Below are 25,984 nucleotides of genomic sequence, written 5' to 3'. Positions count from 1 at the left end.
TGGCCTTACATAGTCATGGTGAGGCTTTGCCTGGAAGCTTTGCTGTTCATGGGGTAGTACAGATGTGCTTGCTTTGGTGATGGGAGGGAGTGGCAGTGAGTGCCTTTGGATTCAAGAGAATCCTTGATGGTTAGAGACCCAGGCTGTGGAATCAGGAATACTTTGGTCTCACACCTGGCTCCTGGCTGGGTGACCTTGGGCAAGTCACTTAACTTCTCTGAGCCGGTTTCATTACCTGTAAAGTGGGAATGATGACGATGATAGTAATGCTATACCCTTGACAGGTCGTTATGACAGATGAGGAGCTAACAGATAGGCAGTGCCACACCGAGCCTGGCAGGTTGAACGGGATAGTGTCCTTGTTTTGTTGACATGGTTGCCTTGTGCAAATTAACCTGCTAGCCAGTGTACTAATACTGCATTCTCTTCTTGGAATGATGAAACAAGTATGAAACCTCATCTGGATTGTGTAGAAGAAGCAAGGGTCCCGGCTCCACCTGCCCCTGCCACTTGGCTCACGTGGCCTCTGGAGGTGACTTTCCCAGGACCTCACCAGCAAAGACCAGGATGGGGCCAAAATGGGTGTTGAGGGTTTCCCAGGCTCTGGCTGGATAGCTGTGCAGATGCAAGCTCGGCTGTAGTCCAGTGTCCTGGCGATTCCCTCCTCTGCTGGCCCTGTTACTGCCTGGGTGGCCTTCCAGCAGCTGAAAAGTCCCATTCCTCATCAGACCGGTGGTCTGTAGTAGCTCCCACTGCCCTCCAGCAGGATGAGGTCCAAGCTCACAGCCCCTTGGTGACCTTCCCTGAGGTCCTACTGACCTTTTAGCCCCTGTCTGGCCACCCCGTCATAGACATGGCTGAGCCTGAGCTTGTGGTTGGCCTGTGCAGTCCACTCCTTTCCTCCCTGCTTGGCTCCATCAGGGAGGCACCACATACCCGTGGTGTGAGGCAAACCCCATGGGGAGCTTTGACCCCCACCTGTTGCTTGACCCCATGTTCAGTACATCACCAAGTCCTCCCAGGTGTCCCAGCAAGAACGCTTTCCAACATGACTCGTTCTTCATCACCCCTGCACCATGAGCGCAGCCCAATCTTGCACCATTTATCTCTGGGACATGGTGACAGCCTCTTGGGTTCTACCTCATCTAATCCAGCCCTCCAGTTTCTCCTCCACATGGCATCCAGCATCCAGAGTGGACCTTTTCAAACCCCAGGACTGATGAGGCCACATTCCTGCTCAGAGCACCCAGTGGCTCTGATCACCTCGGACAGCGAGGTGGACTTCTTGAGTCCAAGGCCCTGAAACCCAGGTCCTCCATGGATTCCTTGCCTTTCCTCTCTTGCTTGTACACCAGCTCTCTCCATCAGGAATGTTCTATTTTTTTTTTTTTAACCACCAGGTTGGCCTTCTTTTTTCTTTGGAGCTCAGCTCAGCATAACTTCTTGTTCAGGGTCTTTGGGGACCTCCCTGTCCAGGTGGTTGTGGCTCTCCCACCTTCCCGTTGGGCCAGTCACCTTTCCTTCAGCACATCTGCCAGCTCTGCCAAAGCCCACGGGGCAGCCAGATAGGTCAGACTACAAAATGTGGGTTCAACCGTGCAATGCAGAGGCTAGGGGAGGTGAGTGGAAGCCATAGAGGTCAGCGAAGGTGACTTCACTCAGGGGAGATGAGTGGAGATCAGTGGAGGTGAATGGAGATCGGGGGAGGTGAGTGGTGATCAGGAGAGATGAGTGGAGACTGGGGGAGGGGAGTGGTGATTGGGGAGGTGAGTGGAGGTCGGGGAGGTAAGTGGAGGTGGGGGGAGATGAATGGAGATCAGGGGAGGTGAGTGGAGATCGGGGGAGGTGAGTGGAGATCGGGGGAGGTGAGTGGAGATCGGGGTAGATGAGTGGAGATCAGGGGAGATGAGTGGAGATCGGGGGAGGGGAGTGGAGATCAGGGGAGATGAGTGGAGACTGGGGGAGGGGAGTGGAGATCGGGGGAGGTGAGTGGAGATCGGGGGAGGGGAGTGGTGATTGGGGAGGTGAGTGGAGGTCGGGGAGGTAAGTGGAGGTAGGGGGGAGATGAATGGAGATCGGGGGAGGTGAGTGGAGATCGGGGGAGGTGAGTGGAGACCAGAGGAGATTAGTGGAGATCAGGGGAGATGAGTGGAGATTGGGGGAGGGAAGGGGAGATCAGGGGAGGTGAGTGGAGATCGGGGGAGGGGAGTGGTGATTGGGGAGGTGAGTGGAGGTCAGGGAGGTAAGTGGAGGTAGGGGGGAGATGAATGGAGATCAGGGGAGGTGAGTGGAGATCGGGGGAGATGAGTGGAGATTGGGGGAGGGGAGGGGAGATCAGGGGAGGTGAGTGGAATTGGGGGAGATGAGTGGAGATTGGGGGAGTGGAGATCAGGGGAGGTGAGTGGAGATCAGGGGAGGGGAGTGGTGATTGAGGAGGTGAGTGGAGGTTGGGGAGGTGAATGGAGGTTGCGGGGAGATGAATGGAGATCAGGGGAGGTGAGTGAAGATCCGGGGAGATGAGTGGAGGTCAGGGGAGGTGAGTGGAGGTCAGGGGAGATGAGTGGAGGTCAGGGGAGTTGAGTGGAGGTCAGGGGAGATGAGTGGAGGTCAGGGGAGATGAGTGGAGGTCAGGGGAGATGAGTGGAGGTCAGGGGAGATGAGTGGAGGCTGGTGGGTCAGTGGAGGTGAGTGGAGGTGTGGGAGCTGAGGACCCTTGCCAGGAAGTGAAGAGGCAGTGCAGACTTCAGACGCCAGGTGGAGACCGTCTGGAAGGACTGTAGAGGGGCAGGGAGGGGTGGAGGTTGGCCTGTTGGCCTCACAGGAGAACTGTTTTGTTTGAATGGGAATGAGCAACGTGTTGAGAGGCTGATGATGACAGGTCCTGGAGGGAGGGATGCTTCAGGAGCCAGGATAAAGGAGGGTTTGAGAAAAGCTGGGAATGAGAAGGGGTCCAGGGCCAAGGAGTGGGAACACAGCATGTGGGAGGGAAGTGAGGGCTCCAGGGTGATCCCATCTGGTTTGCACTTCAGTTTTCTTCTGTGTCCTTAATAAAGAAATCATATTTTCTTCTCTTTCCTGTACATTCTGTGCAATTTATTCCTGGCTCCTTTTGATTTGGTTATAAATGGGATAGCCTTCCAGTTTTATCCACTAATTGGTTGTTGCTGGTATGGAAGAAAGAACAGTATGCTTTTTGGCACTTTCCTTCACCCAGCAACTTGGGGGGACTCTAAATTCCCATTAGTTACATCTCAAACCTGACATTTTGACTTTTACCTGCTGGGTGCTGTTGATGCCTCTCTCTCTGACCTAATTTCTTCTCTGTTTTCTTGGCCCGGACCTGCCCTCCCCTGTTTCCTTTGTTCTTTTTTACCTTCCCTGTCCGTGTTGGGAGCATTCCACCTTCTCTTTCTAAGAATTTTCTCTCTCTCTCTCTTTTTTTTTCAAATAGCCTAATTCCCTTACTCCTGAAAGGAAATCAGTTTATTGGTTTAATCCTGATCATCAGGTTTGTGATGTCTGTGAGTGTTTGATGTGGGGTTTTCCCCATGAAAAATGGGATCAAATGGTTTGTGACCCGCTTTTCCTACAGCAGGTGTGGTGGAACATCTCTCAGGCCCCCATGGTTTGGATCTACCATGATTTATTTAACCACTCTCTTTCCAGGCCCATCTTTGTGGATTATTCCTTTAGGATAGATCTTCAGAGTGAAACTATGAGCAACAGCAGTCCACGTGGAACACAAATTGCCCAGTGGCACCCTAGAAAACATGTGCCAGTTTGTACCCACCAAGAGTGAATGAGAATAGCACTTTCCCAGAGCCTCGCCAGCAGCAAATCTTTAAAATCTTTGCCAATGTGATGAGTGAAAATTTGTATCCTGGTTCTCGTTTTTTTAGTTACCAGGAGGCTGAACATGTTGCCTGTGTATTGGCCATTTGCATTTTCTTCTTTTGAGAATTGTTTCTCCGTTATTTATACTATGTTTTCCACCTGCATGTTGCTTAAAGCCATTTTGACTTCTGAAAGCGCTTCATCTATTAAGAATATTTTCCTGGGGTTTGTTATGGGTCACAGATTTTCTCTTCCAACTTGTGGTTTGATGTTTTTGCTGTACAGAGATATACAATTTTTGTCTTTTATGAATGCTTAGACCTTTTCTCTCCTCCTCAACAGTCCATAAGTATTTGTAGCGGATTTGCGGTTTCTCTGTTTGTATTTAAATTTGTAATCCACATGAAAGCTGCTTTGGTGTGAGGCTCTAGGTGGCTATCCCGTCTTATTTGTTCCTGAATAGCTAGTCTTTTGTCCAGTATTAATCCAGTGTTTATTGGTCAGCTGTTATTTCTTCGCCATTATGTGTTTTCTTTTTTATTAAAAAAAATTTTTTTTGAGACAGGGTCTTGCTCTGTCACCCAAGCTGGAGTACAGTGGCGCCATCATAGCTTAATGCAGTCTAGGCCTCCTGGGCTCAAGCTATCTTCCTACCTCAGCCTCCTGAATAGCTGGGACAGGCGCATGCCACCAGGCCCAACTAATTTTTCTATTTTTTGTAGAGATGGGGTTTCACCATGTCGGCCAGGCTGGTCTTGGACTGAGCTCAAGTGATCCTCCTGTTTCAACCTCACAAAGTGCTGGGATTACAGGTGTGAGTCACCGTGCCCGGCCCATCATGTGTTTTAAATTCCTCTGTACATCCTTGTTTCTGTTTTTGGACTTTCTCTTCTGTCTCATTGATTAGTTGAATAGCCCTATTTTTATCCAAGAAATTTTCAAACCAAATTTTCTTTCCTAACCTAAAAAGATGGACTTCCTTTATGGAAATGATGACTACTAGCTGGGGCTGGGGTGGAGTGGGGGAGAAATGGCCCTGAAAGATGGGATTGACCACTCCCCAGTCCCTGTGGAATATCCTCATTCTTTCTTTCCAGTGAATCATATTTCACCTGTGACTTCAAACCCAAACCCCAGCCCTTTATTTTACTCCAAAATTTGCTGTCCATCTCATCCAGCCAGAGCCTGTGCTGTGGATGGCCAGGTGAACGCTGCAGGGGCCCTGCCCCTGGAAGCCCTCCTGGAGCCACGTTCACCTGTGGCCATCACTGAGATTCCTACACGGATACAGGTTGGGAGGCAGACACTACCCCATTCCACTACCATTCCCATGATAGAAGTTTCTGAGTCTCCAAGTGCTTCATAATGAGGTTGTGACTTTGGGTGAGAAGCCTGGAGTGTCCACAGGGCAGAGCCGGGTTGTATGGAGCACGCACTGTGTGACCTACAGCATGCTCTGGCCTCCACCCTGTGAGGCGATCTGTTCTCACCATCCTTGCATTCCAGGTCAGGAGAGGAGGCAGAGAGCGGGAGTAACTTGACCAGTGTCTGACACAGGGACAGTGCTGGCCCACAGCTTGAGCCCTACCTCATAGCATATAGCCCTGGAAATGGGCCCAGATAACTCTTCTGAAGTTGCAGAAGCTGTGTTCTTTTGGAGAATGAAGTGAGCCATAGAAAGAAAGCTGTTGCATCAGGAGTTAGTGCCACTGATTCAAACCAAGACACCCCTGCTTCTAACAGAGCCCAAGGAAAGGAAATGCACAGCAATCTGTTGGCTGTGTCAGCGTCTCATTTAAGTTTTTTCATCAGATTTTGGACTCTGGTCTCTCACTCACACCCCACTGGGTGTGCTACTTCGTGGCTGCTGCTGATGGAGAAGCAGATCTAATCTGCACAGTGAATGTGAAACCACAGACAATTGGTGCCAGTTTAAACAGGAGAAAGTGGGGGTTAGGTAGTGTGGCCAGGGCCATGCCAGGGAAGATGGCTGAACTGGGATTCTAGCAGCTCGGAGATCCTGGTTCTGAGTTGTGATGGGCTGTGCCACTGGCTCATGAAAAGGTTAGGAAAATGATGGATTTTTAGTCAAAAAAGGTAAATGTTGTAGAAAGTGTACACTGAAGTTTGATTTGAAAATTTGAAGATTCTTATATCTTCCAATTGGCAGCTTCCTAAATATCACGAATTACCTGAATTACCATAGAAATTGCTGCTTTTGGGAGAGTTTTCAGTTTAATCTCATTTGGTTCTTGGGACAACCCTGTGTTGTGGGCCAGCTTCCCATCCTGAGCCCCCTTCTGCAGAGGGAATAACCTGCGCGGGTGCTCTTGTTTTAGTCCGTTTTGCATTGCTGTAACACAATATCACTGCTCGGGTAGTTTATAAGGAAAGGAAATGCGTTTCTTACCGTTCTGGAGGCTGGGAAGTCCACAGCTGAGGACCCTGCATCTAGTGAGGGCCTTTTTGCTGGATCCCATGTCAGAAGGCAGAAAGGCAAGAGAGTTCAAGAAAGAAAGCAGAGACGGGGGCTGAACTCAGCTTTTTTTCAGGAATCCATTTCCGTGATAATGGCACTAACCCATTCGTGAGCTTAGAGCCCTTGTGACCCAATCACCTCTTAAAGGTCCCCCCTCTCAACACTGTTGCACTGGGGATTAGCAGTGAACTTTGAGGACACATTCAAACCACTAGGCATGGAACTTGTTATAGAAAATTCAGGGCTCTGCTTTTTGGCCAGTGGGGTGTGGGTCTACTGAACAATTATAACATGACCAACACCTGCCATGGGCAGACCATGTCCATGTGGTAGGTGTGGCCATGAGAGTCCCAAGACCAGACATTTGGGGACAGCAGAGCTGGGATGTAGCCAAGGTCTAGCCCAGAACTGTCCTCTCTTGCACATCCTACAGCCTTCAATGAAGGAGCTATTGTGGCTCCCATACCCCAGTGGATGCTGTCAGACGTTTCCTGGGTGCAGACGGATGAAAGCCTTCCACGTGCATCAGATCTCTCTGAGTTGCATCTCAGCAGCTAAGCCCTGGGTCACCAGCACAACTGGCGGCTGAAGCCGAACTCTCAGAACAGATGGCTCTGGATTTATTTCTGCAAATCATAAGGAAGGAAATGCACAACAATCTGTTAGCTGTGTTGGCAGCTAATTTAAACTTTTTAATCAGAATTCTGGACTCTGTTACGTACTGCATTTTATTAAATCTAAGCTGCTGTGAATTGGGAGATGTATCATTATTTTTGTACCACTAAAGAAACGGGAAAAAGTGCTATTCATTAAATGATGATGGCACATTGAATGTGAGCTGAATCTTGATTTCAGAAATATTAACTTACGATCAGTGTAATACAGTAGCATCCACTTGTTGTATGTTGGGGGGCCACTTCCGAGAGCTGGCTTTGCACCTGGCTGACTAGTTCTGTGCTGGGCGTGGTAGAGTGAGGAGATGTTCTTGGTCCCTGCTCGCAAGAAGCACATAGATGGGTCAGGTATTCAGAAATGCCAACAGATCATTTCGGAATAGTTTGTTGATTGATGGATTCTCTGGATCACCAAATAGTTCATGAAGATCTATTGTTGTGCTGGGCCCTGTTCTAGGTACTGAGGACCCCACCAGGGGCAGAAGTCACAGAGCTGACCCTTTTCATGGCAGTAGGCATTCATCCACAGCAGCAGTTCTCATGCATTATGGTGCAGAAAAATGTATGTGCAAACGTAAGATTGCCAGACCCCACTTCCAGACAGTGTCATTCATGAGGTCTAGGGCGGGACCCAGAAAGGCTGCATTTTAGCAAGCACACTCGGGGATCAGGATACGCAAGACTTCAGACCAAAATTTAAGATGATAGAGTTTCAGCTTGAAGGACTTTGTAATATCCCACTCTATAAACGTGCCATAGGACAAGCAGTTGTTGGTGGATATTTAGCAAATATTTAGTTGGCTTCTTATTTTCCTTGTTGTAAACGCAACATCCATGCACGTCCCTGCAGCTGAATATGCATGTAAATCCTCCGTGGGTTCTTTAGGGGAAATCAGGTAGCAGCGCTGGGTGAGAAGTTTTCAGAGTGAGTTAAGAGTTTGCTGTCGTTTTTTCAACCACCGTAATGCACCCCGGAACCAGACAACCTGGATTTGAGTCCCGCTTAGTAGCTGTGGACTTTCACACAAGTGTTTTAGCCTTTCCATGCTTTTAAAATCTCTAAAATACCTACGTTTTAGGATTCTCGTGATGGTTAAATATAAAGTGCTTGGAGCGGAGCTGACACAGGGTAAGGGGTGGGTAAACATTGGTGGCGGTGGTGGTGGGGTGGTGGTTGCTGGAATGAAAAGGCGTCGAATGTGGAGGAGGGAATGCTGTTTCCTTTTCAGGAAGAGGGTACGCCCTCCTCTTGGGCATACCAGGGTCACTGTGGTGGTAAGCTCTAGCCAGGCATTCATGTATGTGCCTTTTGATGCCAGAGAGTCAACTGCATTGTCACAATTCCAATTTTAGCGCTTCCCACCACTGTCAGCAGAAGCATCTTCCCAGCAGGCTGGGCTGGGCTGTTTTCTGCTGGCATCTCCTGCCGGTCTGCCCACTGCTCGGGAATGAGCTTTAGATTCCTTTATTCACAGGACAAGAAAGAAAGCGTCCGAGGCTCTGGCTCCACCCCAGCTAAGACCCCCCTACCCCGCACCTTTCCCTGGGTGCTCTGTGTGGGTTTGTGGAGTGAGAGGGTCTCTGGGGTACTTCCTGTGGGAGGTGATGGATGAACAGGCCTTTGAAGAATGAATAGGAACTTCCCAAGTAGAGGAGGAAGGAAAGACTGTCCACTGGATGCAAAGACAGAACAGGATGTTTAGGGCACTGTCTGCAGCTCATGGTGGCTGGGGTGGGGAGTGAGTAAACTGAAAGAGGGGTACAGTGGGCTTCATCTGCCAGGGCTACAGAATTGGGTGAGGCCCCTGCATGCAGCAGGCTGTGTGTATAGGGCTCTTGGAAGCCTTACTAACTTTCTTGGTGTCCGCCCTTTCAGTGTTGTCTATTTCAAGGCCAAAATGCACTCTCTTCCTTTTATATTCCCCCCGACCCCCGTTTTTGAAAGGACTGTAGACATCTGACAGATTCCTTGTCCAGTCACTCAGGGCACTAAAGGTTTCTGTTCAGTTTTTAGCTTGCCATGAAATGGAACTTGGAAGGGGACCGATCTCTTCACACTCTTTGTGGTAAATCCCTTCCGGACACACAGATTTCACATCCTAGGGGGTTTTCCTTGCAGTGGTTTTGATGCGAAAACGACTGAATTATTAAAGTAGCTCATGCCTGAAATAGGAGCAGCTCTCCCCAGTGCAGCCTCCCTGCTGGTCCAGCGATTCCCTGCTTTCTTCCGTCTCTGCCTGTGTCCAGCTCTGCTGTCTTCCCTCCCGCGAGGGCCGGTGCCTTCCCGAGGGCAGCACTGATCAGCCCTGTCGGACACGGCCTGTGCCTCCTCACCATGGGCAGCAGGATTCAGGCAGCCAGAGACAGTTTGGAGGCTGCAGAGATGGCCTTGAACTCTCACTCTGGTTCAGCAGCCAGTATTTAGTAAGCATCTGCTGCATACAAGGCCTGGGCAGACTCTGACAAGTAAAAGGCAGGGTCCAGACTCTCCCAGCGAAAAGGGGCCTCAGGGAGCAGGTAGCTCATTTCTCAGTGACAGCGCTAAGCGGTGTTGCCATGTGAGAATATAGGTGACGGTAGCCAAGCATAATTTATTTTAATAATGCTTTCGTGTGCATTAGGGAAAATATAACCATATTTTATAGTTATAAAATGTAGCATATGAAGCCTCTGATTTGGGAGATATTTTTGCTTAGAATAAGGCTGAAGTAGTGTATTAGTTTTTCAAGTCCACGGTGTTAAAGAAAAGTACTGAGCACATAAAGGTAAGGAGCCAAGGGGCACACAGAAACGTGGTGGCCTTGCCCAAAATGTTCTCTGTCCAGATTGTCAGGGCCTCTGAGCTGCACACTCTTGCAGTGCAAATTATACTCCTGGAAAACTGATTTTAAGAAAGGAAGAACCATGCATTTTATGCAGAAGTCACAGTGGTTGCACCTGATGACCGAGGTTTGGGAAACACCATTGGTCCCAGTGCTCATTTTTCAAAACACGAAACTGAAGCTTTGAGAGGGCCAGGGTCACAAAGCTGTTGAGGGAAGGGACTTCAAATCCCAGGGCTCCTGACGCTCAGCGTGGGTTCTCTTCCCACCCAGATCCGCCTGTGACCAAGGTCTGTGTGAAGGAGGCCAGGTTCAGGGGAAGACCCCTGAAGCTGAGGCTGAGGGGCAGGGACAGTGGGGCCTCTGAGCAGGAATCAGGGTGCTGTTGAATGGTGAGCAGGTGTCAGCCTCTGGTGAGCCAGGCACCAGGAGTGTGTGGCGGAGCTTGATTTTGAGGCCTTGGCTGGGTGAGTGTGACTCTGCCTGTGCAGTCTTTGGACAGGTAGAGGAGATGTGCATGGGTGGGGCTGGTTACAGAAAAACCAGTCGAGCTCAGGTTAACAGGTTGAGTGGTGTGGGCTTCCTAGAATTGCGAAGGGTTGCTCACTTCTTTTTTTGTTTGTTTTTTTTGAGATAGAGTCTTGCTCTTGTTGCCCAGGCTGGTGTGCAGTGGCATGATGTGGGCTCACTGCAATCTCTGCCTCCTGGGTTCAAGTGAGTCTCCTGTGTCAGCCTCCTGAGTAGGTGGGACTACAGGTGCCCCCTACCATGCCCAGCTTATTATTATTATTATTATTTTGTATTTTTAGCAAAGACAGAGTTTTACCACATTGACCAGACTGGTCTCAAACTCCTGATCTCAGGTGATCTGCTCCCCTCAGCCTCCCAAAGTGCTGGGATTACAGGCATGAGGCATGACACTCAGCGGGAATGCCCACTTTTATGAGAATATTGCAAAGATCTTCTGCAAGAGTGAAGTGTTGAGTATGGAGGTCAAAGACCTAGTATTTAAATATAGGGGTTAAAGGGTCACATAAATATTCCCAGGCATCAGGATAGGAGGTCGGGTTTTCTCATAGAGACTGCCTTCCTTTTATTCGTGCGGACAGAAACTCTCCTGAAGCCCAGCCTTATCTCTGACACATAGGGTGCAGAGCAGCAGGCAGCTCCTCAGCAGGTTGGTGGCAGGGCTGGGTGGGTCTAGTGGTGGGGGAGCTCTAGGAGCCAGGGCTGCAGGCTTAGGTAACGCAGCTTCCACCAAAGAGGAAGAAAGGAAGGCTTGGATGAGTGAGGACATTTGATCAGAGTCACAGTGTGGGGGGGGGGGGCGGGTCATGGCCCCAAGTAGAAGAAATTTCTCCTTTTTATTCCCATTTAGAGCAGCATCTGCTGGTTAGGTGGTTTTATTTTGAGTCGATTCAGCTTCCCCGCTCCCTGCTCTGACTTTCTCTATTTCTCCCCTTTCCCCCCTCCCTCTCTCCCTTCCTCCTTCCTCCTCCCTTCCTCCTTCCCATCTCCCTTTCTCCTTTTCTCCCTCCCTTCCTCCTTTCCCCCTTCTCTTTCTCCTTTCCAACCCTGAGACCTTTATCAGGTGGTTGAATGTATCAGGCATAGTGGTGAGCCCTGTAGTGGTTACCATGTAAAAGTCATCATAACCGCATCAGCCAATGTTCAGGGAGTGTCAATGCCATGTACCTGGCACTGTACTCACTGCTTTTACTTACATTGTCTCATTTAATTCTCATAACAGCACTGTGAGTTTGGTGTGGTTATTAATAACCCCATTGACAGATGAAGAAACTAAGATCTAGACAGGTGAGGGAATGGCCTCAGGCCTCACTCCATCCCTTTAGCCACTTTGCCATTCAGCTTCAAAGGCTATGGAGACCCACCTTCAACTCTATGTTTCAAGGAACTTGAACAGCAGACAGGACAATAGGTGGTTCCAGCCGGGAGGACTGGAAGACTCTGAGCTGAAATGCGGCTGTGATGGTCGAGGTGCTGTGAGTGCAACCAGGTGGGGGTGGGAGGCTCTAGGAAGATGTAGGGGAGGTGACATTGAGGCTATCGTCGGCCAGGTCTAGGGTGGTGAGAGTGGTGGGTGAGCAAGCAGAGGGCCTTCTGGGCAGAGAGAACTGCTTGGGCAGAGGTGTGGAGGCACACCGGAGAGGGCGCAGAGCATGTGGGGAACCTGGGAGTCTGATCTCGTCTTTCATCTCGGCTCTGCCGTTGCTGGGCTTAAGATCTTGACAAATTACAGACACTCTGTAAGCCTTAGTTTTCCCTTAGGGAAGATGGGAATAATGATAGAAGTCACTTCATAGGGTTGTTGAGAGGATTAAATGAGGTCCTGTACGGAACATACACAGGGTGGCTGTTGTTTTCATTTTTGGCATGTAGGGTGGGATGGCTGTGTCACAGTTGGGAGGGGAGCAGAAGACAAGCTCAGGAGCTTGAATGCCAGGCCAGAGTACTTGGGCCATAGCCTGGAGACAGCGGGGGACTGGAGAAGGTATTGGGGGTGCTGCACAAGGCCACATAGAAGCCAAAGCTTGGGGAGAAAGAGCTGCCATCCCCAACAGCCTTCGCCAGGCATTCTGCTTTTGGTGGATGACAGGGACCCACTGGTGGGGCTGTAAATGTGTGTTCCCTGGGCACACTCAATGCTGACTGCTTCAGGTGTCCCACTGGGTATACTCTGGTGGAGACATTATTACTGCCTTGCTCAAGTGGGGAGGCTTGAGGCTGGGATGTGGAAATTTCATGCCCACTCTCTTCTTCCTGCCATGGTCTAGGAAGCTGATTTTAGAGGCCCACATTTTCAAATGTGCTTTTAAAAGATTTTGCTTCCTACCTGTGGTATCAGGGCAGTTTTCTGGGGGCCCAGATGGAGTCTGTTGGGTTTCACAGAGGAAGCCACACAGACATTGATGCCAGTGCTGCTGGCCCCGTGGTCTGTTCGTGAAGGTCAGGAGTTGGGTGAGCGCCGTGGGAGCTGACACAGAGGCTGGGATTAAGAAGCGAGTGTCTATTCCTGGATGCAGAAACCACTCAGTTCAGCAAAGAGGGCTGTGTACCTGCTGTGTCAGGCCCCGGGCAGGGCTCGGGGGACCTAGAGGCGGATGAGCCGTGGGCACTGTCCTTGAGAAGCCCTCTGCACAGTAAGGGTTTTAGATAGAAGCTGATGGCGGGGGCCAGCCCTAGCCCCTGGTCTCCGCAGGGCTCTTGCTTTCTCCGAGGTGTTTCTGCTTCTCTGTACTGGGAGGTTGGGTGGGGGGGGGGGGAAGCTAGCACCTCCTTCAAAGAATTATGAAGATTACGGAGCTAATACACATAAGCCCAGAATGTGGGGCCTGCGCCAGCACTTGCTTCTCTCTCTCTCTCTCTCTCTCTGTTTGTGTGTGTGTGTCTTTCTGATGGAGGAGAATGCTCTGTGTGTGTTTGTCTTTCTGATGGAGGAGAATGTTCTGTGCTGTAGGGAAGTAGCCGAGGAAGTACCTGTGTCGTTCACCTACTTCCCCAGAGCTTGGCACATGGCAGGCACTCCACAAACTTGCAGGTGTATTTGTTGAAAGAATGAGTGTGCAATTGGCCTTGGAGGATGTGAGATTTAGGCAAGGGGAGTGATATTCCTGGTAAGCAGGGGCAGTGGAAGGTGCAGAGGTGAGACAGGAGGAGAAGCCTGGCTGGAGGGTGGACCATGGGTGGGGAGAGCTGGGAGGTGGAGGGGAGAGCTGGGAGGTGGGTGGGAGATTCTAGGATCTTGACCATCAGCCTGATGCAGTTGCTGAGATGCTTTTGAGCCTGGGTGGGAAGTGTTTGGCCTCACCTCTGCAGCTCGGGAGCAAAGGAGGCCCACTCTGTGCTGAGAGCGGTGCAGGGACCCGGCCAGATCAGGAGAAAAAGGCCCTGCAGGGAGAAAGGGAACTTGATATACTTTGGACTTTATAAGCTGATATAAATAGTGAATTTTAAGTTAGGAACTTTTTTGCCCTGTTTCTTTAATCTTCAGAAGAGAGATGAAATTGACATCCCTTCCATTTTGAGCATGTATGTCACACACTGGGGTTTCAAGTCCGAATTGGTGTTGGGTCCCAAGTTTAGTGTTTCTTACTTGCTGGTCTTGGGCGGCACCCCCTGATTTCACTGGACCCCGCTTGCTCACCTCGCTCCTCCCCCACTTGTCCTCTCCTTCTGGGAGAAAGCCCTGCACACTGGCTGGCAGGGAGAGTGGACATTATTTTTGTCTTCTCTTCTGAAACTCTCACATTTGTCATTTGATTAGCATGATTTTACTTTTATTAAAATTACTCATTTTGATTCAATTGTATGTAGTTAAAAAGATTACTTATTTTAAAAAGACCCGGCAAAGCATTCAGCTCGGTCCTGACCGGCTGTCCAGCCTCAGTGGCCCCTCTCTAAGGTCATGGCAGAAGTCAGTGCAAACCCGGCCACTGTTTCCTGGGGGCGTGTTCCTGCTGGTTACATGGCATCTTGGAATTCAACTCCCACCAGCCCCTGCAAACCTACAGCATCCGCGGCACCTCATTGTCACCTGGGCCAGAAATCCAGATACCTTCCTTGACTCTTCTCCCTGTCACACCCAGTCCCCATGCCTTGGCTAGAAAATACTCCTCTTTTTCTCTTTTTATTTATTTATTATTATTTATATATATATATTTTATTGCATTTTAGGTTCTGGAGTACATGTAAAGAACACGCAGGATTGTTGCATAGGTACATACATGGCAATGTGGTTTGCTGCCTCCATTCCCATCACCTATATCTGAAATTTCTCCCCATGTTATCCCTCCCCAACCTCCCTATCCCCTGCTGTCCCTCCCCTGGTCCCCCCAACAGACCTCAGTGTGTGATGCTCCCCTCCCTGTGTCCATGTGTTCTCATTGTTCAACACCCGCCTATGTGTGAGAATATGTGGTGTTTGATTTTCTGTTCTTGTGTCAGTTTGCTGAGAATAATGTTTCCAGGCTCATCCATGTCCCTATAAAGGACACAAACTCATTGTTTTTTGTGGCTGCATAGTATTCCATGGTGTATATGTGCCACATTTTCCCTGTCCAGTCTATCATCGATGGGCATTTGGGTTGGTTCCAAGTCTTTGCTATTGTAAACAGTGCTGCAATGAACATACGTGTGCATGTGTCTTTATAGTAGAATGATTTATAGTCCTTTGGGTATATACCCAGTAATGGGATTGCTGGGTCAAGTGGAATTTCTATTTCTAGGTCCTTGAGAAATTGCCACACTGTCTTCCACAATGGTTGAACTAATTTACACTCCCACCAACAGTGTAAAAGTGTTCCTGTTTCTCCACATCCTCTCCAGCATCTGTTTTCTCCAGATTTTTTAATGATCACCATTTTAACTGGTGCAAGATGGTACCTCAAGGTAGTTTTGATTTGCGTTTCTCTATTGACCAGTGATGATGAGCATTTTTTCTTATGTTTGTTGGCATTATATAGGTCTTCTTTTGAAAAGTATCTGTTCATATCCTTTGCCCACTTTTGAATGGGTTTGTTTTTTTTTCTTGTAAATCTGTTTTAGTTCTTTGTAGATTTTGGATATAAGTCCTTTGTCAGATGGGTAGATTGAAAAAATTTTTTCCCATTCTGTTGGGTGCTGATTCACTCTAATGACTGTTTCTTTTGCTGTGCAGAAGCTGTGGAGTTTAATTAGATCCCATTAGTCTATTTTGGCTTTTGTTGCCAATGCTTTTGGTGTTTTAGTCATGAAGTCCTTGCCTATGCCTATGTCCTGAATGGTTTTGCCTAGGTTTTCCTCTAAGGTTTTTATGGTGTTAGGTCTTATGTTTAAGTCTTTAATCCATCTGGAGTTAATTTCAGTGTAAGGTGTCAGGAACGGGTCCAGTTTCTGCTTTCTGCACATGGCTAGCCAGTTTTCCCAACACCATTTATTAAACAGGAAATCCTTTACCTCCTTGTCACCTGGGCCAGAAACCCAGATATCTTCCTTGACTCTTCTCCCTCTTAGCACACCCAGCCCCCATGCCTTGGCTGGAAAATACTCCTCTTTTTTTCCTATATCTGTGCTTGGACATCCATCCACAAATAAAATGAGTGCTTCTTCTAGGCCAGGCCTGAGGACCCTGTGGTCATGCTGGCAGGCAAGGTCCTGGCTGCCGGAGCCTCGTAGCCTCGGGACTGATGGGTGTGTGGGTGGGAGTTGGAGCCACAGCGATAAACAAGTAAAAACAAACAAGAATGCGAGGCTGCTGTTTTTTGGGGCTCCTGCCGGCTCAGGCTACAGCCTCCCTTCTTCCCTGCTCCTGTTTCCCACAAGTGGATGGCACCACGAAATGCTGGTGAATGAAACTGGGTGAAAAAGTGAAAGAAATTGGCTCCTGCCACCTTGAAGAGGAGGACACGCCTGGCACAGAGTCTGTGCCCACACAAAGCATTTAGATTCCAAGTGTGTTCCATGTATCTTGAATGGCTGTGGAGAAAAGTAATGATGTATGCGTTTCCTGGAGTCCTGAGGCAGAGGCTTGAAGTCCTCATTTGCTTAGAAAAAAGAGATGCAAAATGGTGACTCAGCTGTGCTTGGAAAATGTCCTGGGCACGAGCCAGCCTTCGGGACTGTAGGTAAACTGCTCTCCTGGGCCGTCTCTCCGGGAAATGCAGTTGTGCTGCTCCTGGTCTGAAACCGATGCACCACAGCCAGCACATCACCCCACTCCAGCTGGCATTCAACTTGGGGGTCCATGAGAGTCCAGTTAGCAGGTACGTTTGGGAGTCTGAGGCGGGTGGATCACCTGAGGTTAGGAGTTTGAGACCAGTCTGGCCAACATGGTAAACTAACATGGTCTCTATTAAAAATACAAAAAAATTAGCCAGGCATTGTGGCAGGCACTTGTAATCCCAGTTACTTGGGAGGCTGTGGTGGGACACAGCTGAGCAATGGAGATCAGGCCTAATTTTCATTTCTGCACTCACTATTCTCTAAGCACCTGCTTAATACTAGACACTATGGTTGGTCATAGGAGCACAAAGACGACTAAGACAAGATCCTTGCTTCTAAGGAATAAAAATTCAGAGAATGTGAGCTCAAGGCTGATAGGGATTTTTGTCTGTTTTGTGTTCCCTGTGCTGAGAACAGCATCCTCCACACAGAGGGGAGGCTTAATGAATATTTTTTGATTGAGTGAAGAATTGGGTGGGAACAAGTCTGATGCCAGCCCTGTGGGGCCAAGGTGGCCATGTCAGAAGGAAGCACAAGAGGGTGGGTGCCCTGCAGCAGATGATGGGAGAGACTTGTGAGCTGAGGAGAGGAGAACGTGCCAACCCAGGCCAGACCCTCTGGGCAGAGGGAGGTGTGGAGACAGAACCCACACCTAGGTGGCCTGAGAGTTGGTGTGGACCCGGCGGGGAGACTGAGTGTTCAGAAGCTGTGGATGTAGATGCTTAGCGCTTTGTTTGGCCAGTGAGCTTGAGCTGGACCCTGAGCTGAGGGACCATTTGGAGCCATTTAGTTACAGGAGTGATACAATGGGAGGCTTTCAAGGACCACATGGAAGACAGTTGGGCCAGCAGACCCAGGGAGACAGATGAGGCTGTCAGTCAGAGCCCAGCCTGGCGTCAGCTCTTAATTCACCAGGGCATTGCCCAGACATTCAGATATATTCTGTTTGGACATCCAGTCACTATTTCCTTTTTACTTACTGATGTGTGCCTTAAAAAAAGAAAAATTGAGTAGGGCTGAGTATGGTGGCTTACACCTGTAAATCCAGCACTTTTGAAGGCTGAGGTAGGTGTATTACCTGAAGTTAGGAGTTCAAGACCAGCCTGGCCAACATGGTGAACTAATATGGTCTCTACTAAAATATAAAAAATTAGCCAGTTGTGGTGGAAGGCACCTGTAATAACAGTTACTTGGGAGGCTGAGGTAGGAGAATTGCTTGAACCTGAGATGAAGAGGTTGCAGTGGGCCGAGATTGTGCCATTGTACTCCAGCCTGGGCAACAAGAGCAAAACTCTGTCTCAAAAAAAAACCGAGTTAGTCTCATAAGTGATTGTGTTTCAATAGCTGGTCTTTTAAAAATTCTCATCCTTTAAAGAGGTAGAGAAGTTTCTAATGCCATCTCCTCATGTCACCTCAGGTGTATGGTAGGGAGAGTGAGGACTTTGGAGTTCAGACTCAAGTTCAAATCCTGTTCCACCACTGGAATGACCTTGGCTGCTTTAGAAAAATACCAACATCTGTGCCCCACTGCAGACCAGAGCACGCAGACCAGACCACGCAGACCAGACCACGCAGACCAGACCACTTACCTCAGATCCTCTGCATGCAGCATGACGCTGACCATTGGAGCCACTTTTCAGTGTGCAGGTCAGTCGTGTTAAGTACATTCACATTATCGTGCAGCCATCCCACAGACCGTTATCAGGATTTTTCAACTGGGCACAGGGGCTCGCACCTGTAGTCCCCACACTTTGGGAGGCAGAGGTGGGAGGATCGCTTGAGCCCAAACGTTTGAGATCAACCTGGGCAACGTGCTGAGACCCGTCTCTACAAAAAATAAAAAAGTTAGCCAGGAATGTTGGCACATGCCTATAGTCCCAACTACTTGGGAGGCTGAGGTGGGAGGATCGCTTGAGCTTGAGAGGTCAAGGCTGCAGTGAGTCATGATGGTGCCCCTGCTCTCCAGCCTGGGCAACAGAGTGAGACCCTGTCTCAAAATAAAGAACTTTTTCATTAAGCAAAACTGAAATGATACTATTAAACAACAGCTCCTCATCCTCCCTCCCCCAGCCTCTGGCAGGGACCGTTTGACTTTCTGTCTCTGAGTTTGATTCCTCTGGTATTTTTGTGCCTGGCTTATTTCACTCAGCATAATGTCCTCAAGGCTCATGCATCTTATAGCATGTGTCAGGATTCCCCTCCTTTGTAAAGCTGAATATTCCGTCGAAGGTATAGACCACAGTTCATTTGTCTATTCATCTATTGATAGACACTTGCATTGTGTTATGGGCTGAAACCCGTCCCCCGCAAAATTCATATGTTGAAGCCTTAGTTCTCAGTACCTCAGGATGTGACAGTATTTGGAGATACAACCCGTAAAGAGGAGGTTGAATTAAACTGAGGTCATTAGGATGGCCCCTAATTCAATATGGTGTCATTATGAGGAGAGATTAGGACATGGACATACACAGAAGGACGGCCATGTGAAGACACAGGAAGAAGATGGGGTCTGCAAGCCAAGGAGGGTCTTATACCAAAACCAACCCTGCCAATCATAATCTTAGATGCACAGCCTCCAGGAAGTGAGCAAAAAATCTGAGATTGAAGCCACCCAGTGTAGTGGTTTGTTGTGGCAGCCTTGCATACAAGCACGGATTGTTTCCACTTCTTGGCTATAGTGAGTAATGCTGCAGCGAACGTGGTGCACAAATATCTCTTCAAGCCCTTGCTCTTTTGAATATTTATGCAGAAGTGAAATTCCAGGACCACATGGTACATTTTTTTTAGGCATGGATATTTTTAAGAGCACCTCAGGCCAAGAACCACAGGGACTATGAAGGCTATGTGAGCTCAGCACAGGGACAAGACCTGAATATTGGAGTCAAACTGTCTGCGTTCAAATTTTGGTGCCTCCACTCATCAGCTCTGTGACATAGGCAGGTTGCTTTACCTCTCTGTCTCAGAGGTTCTGCATCTGTCAGGTCAGGAGAGCTGCATTTGTTGGGAATGTTGAAGGAGACGCTGCATGGAAAGGGCCTGGCTCAGTGCCTTGCATGGAGTGGTGACTATGCTGTTTCTATGATTTGTCACTAATGATCATGCTGATCCAGCAGTGATGCCAAAAAGTCCCTGCAGCCGCTGGACTATATCTGGTTGTTTTCTTTTTTTTTTTTTGAAATGGAGTTTCGCTCTTGTTACCCAGGCTGGAGTGCAATGGTGCGATCTCGGCTCACCGCAACCTCCGCCTCCTGGATTCAGGCAATTCTCCTGCCTCAGCCTCCTGAGTAGCTGGGATTACAGGCATGCGCCACCATGCCCAGCTAATTTTTTGTATTTTTAGTAGAGACAGGGTTCACCTTGTTGACCAGGATGGTCTCAATCTCTTGACCTTGCGATCCACCCGTCTCGGCCTCCCAAAGTGTCTGGTTGTTTTCTTATTCCATTTTCACGTTGTTGTTTGCTAGTGTATAGAAATACAATTAATTTTTGTATACTAAGCTTGTATCCTGCCACATTGCTGAACTTATTTATTAGTTCTAAATGTTTCATTTAGTAGATTCCTTGGGGTTGTCTATATACAAGATCATGTCATCTGGAAATAGTTAATTTTACTTGCTCTTTTCTAATTTAGATGCCTTTTATTTCTTTTTATTGCCTAGTTGCCCTGACTAAAACCTCAAGTCCAGTGTTGAATAGAATTGGCAAGAACAGACATCCTTGTCTCATTCCTGATCCTAGGGGAAAGTGTTCATCTTTCACCATTGAGTATGATGTTAGCTGTGGGGTTTTGGTGGCTGCTTTTTACTGGGTTGTAAAAGTCCCTTCTATTCATTCCTAGCTGACTGAGTGTTTTTATCATGAAAGGCTGGTGGATTTTGTAACATGCCTTTTTTGTACCTATTTACTGGTCATGCCATTTTTATCCTTTATTCCATCAATATGGAATGATTTTTGTCATATTAAACTAACTTTGCATTCCTGGGATAAATCTCACTTGCTCATGGTTCTTTTATATATGGCAGGATTTGGTTTTCTGTATTGTGTTGTGAATTTTTGCACCTATATTTGTAAGGCATATTAGTCCGTAGTTTTCTTGTGGTGTCTTCGTCTGGTTCCAGTATCAGGGTAGTACTGGCTTCACAGAAGGAGTTGAGAGGTATTCTTTGCACTTTTACTTTTTGAAAGAGTTGGCTATTCATTCTTCTTTAAACATTGGGTAGGCCATCTGCAGCCATCTAGGCCTGGGCTTTTCTTTGAATCTGGGTGTTAAGTATGTTCAGTGTAGTGCTGTGTTCAACTTTTTGTTGTGGCATTGCAGTTTTACCTGAATGGGAAGGGAACGGCTGACAAGGCCAGGGCTTTGAAAGAACTGATTTGCATCAGATTTGCACTTTTAAAAATATGCAGGATTGTGGAGGCCAGAAGGGCCTATGTTTTGTCCAAAGCAGACCTGTGTGTCCTGGTGTAGCTCCTCCTTCCTGAGCCTCTCCCACTGCCAGGCTCTGAGCTGGGCCTGGGTGGGCCTCTCCATTTAGACTCCATGGGATGCCTGTGAGACAGACGCTGTGGTCCGTGCTCCAGGCTGGGAGACTAAGAAGGAGGGAAGGCACTCACCCAGAGCCATCAGCCAATACATGGAAGAGACAGGGCTTGCCTGGCCTGGGTCCCTCAAGCCTTCTGCTATTCCCTGATGACCAGAGACTGTTCTTTTTCTTTTCCACTTAAATAAAAAACTGTTTGTTCTAGAGCAACGTGTGTTAGAATCACTCGGAGGACTTGTTAAAACCCACAGTGCTGAGTCCACCCCCAGGTTCTGTTCAGTAGGTTACTGTTGGGGCCAGAACATTTTAACTCGTACCAAGCTCCCAGCTGATGCAGATGCTGCTGATCTATGGATCCTACTCAGAGAACTGCTGTTCTAGGGAAGATGCCCAAACTAACTGAAAAATTAAAAAAAAAAAAAAAAAACATATCCAGGGTCTGGAGGCATAACAACAAAAGGCCAGGTGGGACCTGGGCCAGATCCAGCAGGCCTGCCTCTTGTCCCATTGTGGAGTGTGAGGTGGCATGTGGTGGCTCCAGAGGGGACCCAGTCTGGGGTCAGACATGGCCCCAGAGAGGAGTTGGCAGCCGAGTTTCGAGTCCTTGCTGATGGTAAAGGAAGCTTCCCGCATCCAGATTCCAGAACTGGCTGAGGTTCAGATAGGAATTCAGGAAGCCCCAAATCCAGATTCCAGAACTGGCTGAGGTTCAGATAGGAATTCCGGAAGCCCCAAATCTGTTCATAAGGCTTTCAGAATGTATACAAAGGAAAATAAAAACAAAAATTTAAGATAATGCTTTCTGCAAAGTCTACCACATGCTGGGTGCTGTGCAAGGTGCTGTGTTTGGGTTAACTTAGCTCTTACTCACAGAGGAGAGCTGTGCTGCTTTCCACTTAACAGGTGGGTGGCTCAGAGGGGCTGAGAAACTTGTTCAAAGTCACACAGTAAGGCAGAGCCAGAGTGTGCATTGACTCTCAGCCTTCCAGAGTCCACCAGGCTGTCCCTAGAAGGCATCGAGGCAGTTTTCTGTTTTATATTGATAGTGTAGTCAGAGATGAGAGGCCACGCGCATGCACACACCACACACACACATATGCACACACACACATGTGCACGCACACACGCACACACACGAGTGCTAGAGTGAGGGACCCCAGGACTCCATGCTGGGCTCTGCCATTATTGGCCATGTCCTTTAAACCTTTCCATCCTTTGTTTCCTCATCTGCAAAAAACGAAGCTGTTGAAAATCCTGTGATGCCATTTGTCCCCCTTGGGGGATCAGTCACATAACCTGCTCCCGCTCTGTGAACTGATCTCTGCCTGTGTCCAGAGCATCCCATTCGTTGCTGCCTCCTGGAAACCTTGGGGCGGTGGCAGTAAGCAGAGCCGTGCCTGTCCAGAGGTCAAGGCAGTTTGACACCAATGCCAACTGCCTCTTAGGTCTGAGAGCAGAGACTCTGGCTATGTTTTAAGGATGTTGGGTTAATTTCAAATACTGTGATATGGTAGCTTAAAAAAGCACCAGTAATATGAAATAAAAGCAACATCCCTTAGCTTTTTCATATTGCCGAGTGTATGTAGGACTTCTATCATGTGACAGATTCATGCAGTACGTTGGCTGGAGGTCCAAAACACAGTCATTTAAAAAGCACTGGACTCAGGAAGGACAGAACATGAGAAATGACTCCTGTGAAAACAGAGCTCCCAGGGTCCCTTTCCCATTGCCATGCGGGCATACATGGAGACAAGCCTCTTTGAAACTTTGCAGTGTTTGGCCAGTGAATTGGGAAGGGAATCTCTCCATGGGGAAAATTCTAACTGTACAAAATCCTTGGAAATAACCAAAATGTCCCTAAATCCAAGAAGGAATGAGGTAGGAAGGCCTCCACCACTCCTCAGAGCGTCTTGGAAAATTCCTATGATGCGAAGAGAAAAAGACAAACTAGAAAATGATTGCTAGACATGGGCGTGAGAGCTAAGTAAAAACTGCGCCTCGAAAGACAGGCCGGAAGGAAGTCACTAGAATATTGACAGTGGGTGGAGGTGGGGGAGGGAAAAGAAATTTCTTTTTCTCCTTTTCCTCTTCTGCATTCTCCCAGGTTTCTTCCTTGGAGTAAACTTGATTTTTAAAATGAGAGCGAAATGGTTAACACCCTTAGGAAGCATCAGCTCCTCCCCATGGCAGAGCCTGATGGCAGAAATGAGTGGTTTCTTCATCAACACCCGCTCCCACTGGGCTGCTCAGTGGCCACGGAGGTTGCTGCAGGGGTAGACGGTCCACATCCTCGGCATCAGTGTCCTGGGCATCAGTGTCCTGGGGCGATTTTCCATTTGGTGAAGAAATAGCTCTTGTGTTTCTCCACCTGGCTTCTGTGGATGAGGGCTGGGCCAGCTACCAGCAAGTTCACATGGAGAATTGCATGGACTTGGGAGTGGAGGAGAAGAGGAATTCACAGGCCAGGTCCTGGGACACAAGTGCTGTTGCCCTACTTTTATGGGAGTCCTAAGGACTGTAGTCAATATTGGTTTTGTAAAGCAGCAACTCAGGAAGGGTTTCGTCCACCACTTTTTTTTTTTTTTTTTTTGAGACAGCATTTTATTCTTTTGCCCAGGCTGGAGTGCAGTGGCATGATCTCGGCTCACAGCAACTTCTGCCTCCTGGGTTCAAGCAATTCTTCTGCCTCAGCCTCCTGAGTAGCTGATTCGTGGTCCCCTTGGCCAGCTTAAGGCTCCTTCCAATGGTGTGGCTCAGGTCTTTCTGCAGGGTCAGAGGGAAGCCTGCCCGCTAGGTGATGGTGGTACAATGTGTGAGGGCCTCTGTCCCCACTGCTCCTGGAGGGGTAGAGAAATAAATGACTTTTTATTTCCTTTCTATCTGTCTTCTCCAAGACATTTTCCACAATGAAAATAATCCTTTTAGTTGGAAAAGTGTCCCCCGACAACTTGGTAGAATACTGTTTCTCCCATCTGGTGTCATCCTCTGGGCAATAAGAAAGGTAGGCAGTAAGATTCAGTAGGCAGTTTCAATAAAGAAAATCCCTGACCTCAGGTCAGCCGCAGGCCCTGGTCGCAACTCACGTGTCCTCAGTGCAGTGCCTGGTGTGTGCTAGACACTGGAGAACAGTGGGCTCCCTCCCTTCCTTCACAAAATCAGAAGCTGAGGTCCAAAGAGGGAAAAGCACTTGCCCAAGACCCCAGAGCTGGGTGACGGCAGAGCCAGGCCTGTGGGCTAGGCATCTGGGGCCCCTAACAACAGCAGCCAGCGTGGCCACCTGCCCAGCATTCACAGTGAGGGAACCATATGTGAGGTGGGGGGCCCACCCCTCAATCAGTCACTACCATCCTAATCATATCATGTAGAATGAGAAGCAGCCACCAGCATCCAAAGTGGTAGATGAGGCCGGGCGTGGTGGCTCATGCCTGTAATCCCAACACTTTGGGAGGCTGAGGTGGATGGATCACCTGAGGTCAGGAGTTTGAGATCAGCCTGGCCAACATGGCAAAACCCCGTCTCTATTAAAAATACAAACATGAGCCGGGTGTGGTGTAATCCCAGCTACTTGGGAAGCTGAGGCAGGAGAATCGTTTGAACCTGGGAGGCAGAAGTTGCAGTGAGCTGAGATCACACCATTGCACTGCAGCCTGGGTGACAGAGTGAGACTCTGTCTCAAAAAAATTTTTTTAAATAAAAATAAATAATTAAATTGAAATTACCTGGGTTCTGGGGTACCCCAGCTTTCATCTGTGTTCAGGTGCAGATAACAGAAGCTACTCTGTCCCGCTCCTTTATGTGGAGGGACGGACCACAGGGAAGTAGGTGCCAGCGGTGGAAGGTTGGAGATCAGAGTCTTGTCTGAGCTTAGGCTTGATCCCCAGAGTGTCACCCCAGAGCTGGCCTCTCATGAGCTGCCACCTCTGCCACCTCTGGGAGCTGGGGTTTTGGGAGCCACTGTCCCAGGGCTGGTTGCAGCCCCAGCTGTAAGCCAGGAAGGAGAAGGTCATGGTTGGACCCCTGGCATGAGAGCGCAGCTTGTCTACCAGGCCCACACCAGCAAGTGGACACCTTGCCCCATCACCACCTGGCTCTCATTTGTGTTCAGGTCAGGCCTGTGTGATTGAAGGATCGATGAACTGAATGAGTCATGGAACCTAAGTGACGTACGAACTCCTAACTCCAAGGGAGTCTGGGAGGTGTGGTTTGTAGCTCTTTAGCCTCTGCCGTTCAGGATAGCAATTTGGTCCCCTGTTGGGGTCATTTCCTCCAGGTGCAAAGAAAGGTGTAGATCAGCTGAGAAAGAGCCTCTCTCGAGTGAGGCCACCTGGAATGTTTAAGCAATCACAGCTCCTGACTTCCCAAACAAGGGACTTGAAGGGTGTTCCTACTGCTGTCGCCCAGGGTGTGAGACGACTTTTCGGGAACTGTATCAGGTGGGACGTAATTAAGGTTACATGGCCAGAGCCTTGTGAATTTCCTGAATCCCAGCAAAGGCACGGGAACAGTGCTGTCTAAACCTGATCCGCCTGTTAGGAAAATGCCAGTGCGTGCCATCTTGCAGCCACTGTGGCTGCTGTGATTCAGCAGGCCTGGGTGAGCCCACGGGGAAGTCGGCACGGGGAAGCCAGGACCTGGCACGGCACGTGTCCTGTCAGGTGGAGCAGGCAGAGCTGTGCATGACTTGATTCCAAGGCACCGTGGGGGAGGCTCTGCAAGACAAGGAAACAGACAGCACCTTACCATGAAAACGGGGGGCAGGGTGAGGAGGAAGAGTGATTATTCCCTCTGGGGGGACATCAGAGGGGACACCATGTGGGAGTTTGGTTCCTGGTGCAGAGGAGGACTGGTGGGAGCAGGCTGCCGAGTCCCAGGGGCCAGGTGGAATCCTTGCTCCCCACGGCACCTCCCTGAGCC

At 49.0% G+C, this 25,984-nt stretch overlaps 1 protein-coding gene across 5 annotated transcripts in view; it reads left to right on the top strand.

Moving 5' to 3' along the window:
• The window catches only part of JAKMIP1 (janus kinase and microtubule interacting protein 1), a 174,120-nt gene that overhangs the window by 38,998 nt on the left and 109,138 nt on the right, over positions 1 to 25,984 (top strand). For 2 of the 5 annotated variants that reach the window (XM_035294107.3, XM_078367545.1), the window contains exon 2: positions 17,947 to 18,176. The exons of the other annotated variants lie outside the window; for them this stretch is intronic. The gene's annotated coding sequence lies outside the window, so the exon portion shown is untranslated. The remainder of the gene's footprint in view (positions 1 to 17,946; positions 18,177 to 25,984) is intronic. 5 annotated transcript variants of the gene reach the window in all.

Source organism: Callithrix jacchus, chromosome 3 (genome assembly GCF_049354715.1).
Source record: "Callithrix jacchus isolate 240 chromosome 3, calJac240_pri, whole genome shotgun sequence".
Classification (NCBI taxonomy): Eukaryota; Metazoa; Chordata; class Mammalia; order Primates; family Cebidae; genus Callithrix; species Callithrix jacchus.
The sequence above is the reverse complement of the archived record's forward strand: the minus strand, read 5'-3'. Positions and strand labels throughout refer to the sequence as shown.